A 4,121-nucleotide genomic window follows, 5' to 3' on the forward strand; every position below is an offset into this window, starting at 1 on the left:
GAGAACAGAGAGAAGAGAGAGGGAAAAAAATTATCCAATAACATATAACTAGAAATTTCTGCTATCTCCCAGACTCCTGAAATCTTGATAGGATTAGAACCTTTATTTTATGATCTGTAAAAATCCCAAAGCTTTCTGCCAATATTTAAAAAAAAAAAAAAAAAAGGAAGGGGTGGTGACAATTATATTCTTGTGGCTTCTCTGCCTTTGAGATCTTGCTTTTGCTGAAACAGTGTTCTACATCTTAATCCAAAGGTGAAGTTCAAACCCTTCCTCAACTTTACCAGCAATGACAAAAAAAAAAAAAAAAAAAAGCAGCTCGTGTCAATGATCTGTGAGTGCACGTGCATAGCACACTTCTGTGAATATTTGGAGAGGAGCAGGGGGAGAGGGAGAATGGGTTTACATCATGGAAAAGCAAGCAATTTTAAATTGAGCGTTACAATAGGTTGTTTTTAAAATCTACTTTGGCTGTTTCAACACCATGGAATTTCCACAGCTCACTCCACCCCCCCAACACCCCCACCCCCACCCCCGGCTGAGGCTCTCACAAATTTCTCTCCCACTTTCCCCCTCCTCTCCTCTTTCCCCCCCCCGCCCCGTTTATATTTGGGAATTCCTCTCTCACATTTGTGTGTATGACAACCCTGTTCTCTCCATCCCTGACTTCCAAAAGCAGCCCCAGGCAAGTGTTACATATCCAAACCCACCCTACAGGACAAAGTCCTTGCTTCCCTGGAGGCAGGTGCCCCACAAAAGGTTATCCTCATTCTCGCCAAGTGAGAGGTCTGGCCCAGCCAGCTGACATCTAGTCTCAGAAAAGCCAGCAAGCCACACACAAAAGGCCACGCCAACTAAGAAAGCCCAGGGGCAGGCGGTTCATGTGGCTTCTCTAGAATTCATGCTTTCTTGTCCTGCCTTTTTCCGTGGGCTGCAGCTCATGGCCATGGTTTTCCTCCTGCAAGCAGATGCAGATTTCACGACCCCAAGCAGCTTAGTCTCAGTGTCCCACAGAAACATCCCAGCCACAAAAGCAGCCAGGTGGAATTGGCAATCACACACCTCTCAAAGGTCTTTAAAGATGATCGGATTGGCAGCCCATTTCCATGCTTCTTAAAAGTATTCTCCCTTCTTTTTCTCCTCTCTGCTACCCTTGTGCCCCAACCTGCCATATATGTATCTGCAATCTCCAATGCCAACTCTCTGTTCAAATCCTTTCAAAGCGCAGGACTCATAGTCTTGTTCTTGCCTTTATTCCCCACTGTGGTCTTAGACTTCTTTCTTTCTGGCTCTTTGTCTATCTCTATAGCACAAAATTCCAGCAACTCAGCAAGAATGAGGACTCTTCCAAAACAGTGAAGAAAAGGAGACATGGGGGCATTGCCCATTCCGCACTTGAGTTTCTGCTCATACCTGCTTTATCTCCTAGTCTCAGAGATATGGCCTCTTCTCTTGGCCACACATCAATCTTCTATGCCATTCACAAAATTCCATGTAACCAAGATTCAGTTAGTTCATTAGCAAAATAAAATTTGCCTTTCATTTTCTGAATTTAAAGAGGACTGGTCATGTAGAAATATAATGCCCTATCTCGTAGGGCAGAAGGAATGGAGTACTGTATGGAGGGAGAAAGCAAGATGCTCATGTATGTGCTTTCCCACTGTGAATGGCCCTCACGTTTGGTAGAATGGGACCTCCTACAAGTGCTCTGAATCCTTGGGCAGGGACTTCCCAACAATTCCAATTTGCTTTGTTGGGTGTGTCCCGCTCCAAGGGCAGGCCAGAAAATGAAAGCATGCTTTAGAAGCTTAGCAATGGAAGGATGAAGTCTTCCTAGGGAGGCAAAGGGATGAGAAAGAGACAAAAAAGACACTATAGAAGAAGAAGCATGGAGCTGGTTATTGAAGGATCAGATTACCAAGTGCACAAATGGAGCCAGGTTACTGCATGGAGGTTTTTTGGAGGAGCTGTATGAGGAGGAAGAGATCCCACAAGGGAACTCACTGGTCCTATAAGTACCCACTCAGACAAGGGATTGGACTTTGTGTGCTTAATATTTCCCTGGACATTTGTCTGCTTTCAAGAGGAGGGCCCTTCAGAAAGGCTGCTCAGGAACCAGACTTCTCTCTACCCTCATGGTTCTCTCTACTTATTTTTAGCCATGACATTCCCATTTGATGAAAATATGGAGAAATGTGATGGAAAAAGCATGTCAATGGAATGTGTTTCATCAAGTTTGCTTTTGCAAATCATATTAAGGTCCGCAGTGATAATTTTAGAACTGAAGGGGCTTCAGCATGCTTCTGGTCCTACTCCAAGTCATAACCTGGCTTCGAAGGTGGGCAGACCTGGCTTGAAACCTTACATTTCCACATCTAGCCATGCAACGTGAGGCAGGTCATCATCTCCCTGAGCTCCAGTTTCTTTATCTGTAATAGGGGAACAATAATACCAAATCCACAGAGTGCCATGAAGATTCAATAAGATAATGAACCTCAGTGGCTTAGCACAAAGTAGATGATCCATGATGATGCTTTGGCCTTTTAAAAGATGAGATAACTGAGTCCCCATGAGATAATTCACCTGCCTTCTAACGAATATCTATTTAACCCATTCTTCCTTTAAAATTCTCCTTAAAGATGTGTTCTGAGAAAGGGCTGATACAGTGAGAATCAACTCTCTGTAATCAGACTATTCGGTGATGGGCTGTCTACTCAGCAAGCGCTAGCAAGGAGGGCCCAGGGCTCCTCCTTCCAACTCCTATGCTGTGGTAGTGTTCAGGAAATAACAGTGTGAGCTAGAACTTTCAAGGATTTTTATTACAGCCTAAAAAGACATGCTGGTCTGCCCTCAAAAATCTCTGTTCTTGCTTTCAGATAAGAACAAGGGTAAAGTTCCTCAGAGAAATACAACCTTCTTCTCCTAGAGTTTCTCATGCAGAAAAGCAGTGCTATCCCCCAAGGAGTGGGGAAGGGGGAAGAAACTGAAGTTGTAATGGGAGATTTCAGGGAATTTAACATGATCCTGTGTCTTTCAACTTCTCTCCAGGCCTACCAAGGGCTCTCTAACAACCTTTCACCCTGTGGCTGTTCTGTACTTTATTAAAGGAAACATACCCATCATTCCACTTCCCCTGGATGTATGCAGCTGTGTAACCGATTCTTCAGCCTTCTTCCATGGAGATCCTTTATAAGGCAACACCAGAGGTGATGCACAGAAATCACTGTGATTTGTGTTTTATTTGGCTGTTTGCACCCTGCCTTGTTCCACAAGGGATTTGAAACAACTTTCAATAAAAATCATTAAGATAAATGAGCAAACAGAGAAACAAACTACTGTGACCAAAATAGTTTCTACAGAAATAATAATGGAAAATGGAGGCCAGTAAAAGTTTAAAGATGGGAGAGGGGAGGAGTCATATCAGCCATAATTACCACCTGTCACCCACCAGCATCCTCACAACTCATGTTTTGTGGTCACCTCTTCTCACGGGCACTCCCCTTCCTCTCTGACTTTTCCTGCTGCTTTCTCTTGCCTTTGGGAAAGACGGCAGATACTGCAGTGTGGACAAGGGCCCTGTATGCTCTGTCCTCTTATAAGTCACTGTGTGGCTTGAAGTAAGTCACTTGCTCTCTCTGGGCTTCAGCCTCTTCCTCCAAAAAAGGGGAGAGAAGATTACAAATAACAGAGACCAAACTACTCACATTTGCTCACAATTTTGTAATCTTGTTCCCCTCCTGACAGACACATGATAGAAAAATGGAAGGGCCTCCCCACTGCTTCTCCCCTACTCCTCAGGGGTCGCCAGGACAACAGGTTCCTTTGTGTGGAGTTCCAGGATTCCAGGATAAGGTGGACCAGGAATGAGCATGGGCTGACTGAGTTAGTGGCTTTAGGTCCTGTTTTTTTATTCTAAAGAGAGCAGGGCAAACTGGCAGAGAGCAGCGCTATCATAGAAACACAATTGACACTTGAGCAACATGGGGATTGGGGCACCTACCCACAGTCAAAAATCCACATTTAACTATTGACTCCCAAAAACTTAAATACTGATAGCCTACTGTTGACCGGAAGCCTTACCTATAACATAATCAATTAACAAATAGTTTATATGCTATACA

The sequence above is a fragment of the Canis lupus genome, chromosome 2, assembly GCF_048164855.1.
Source record: "Canis lupus baileyi chromosome 2, mCanLup2.hap1, whole genome shotgun sequence".
Classification (NCBI taxonomy): domain Eukaryota; kingdom Metazoa; phylum Chordata; class Mammalia; order Carnivora; family Canidae; genus Canis; species Canis lupus.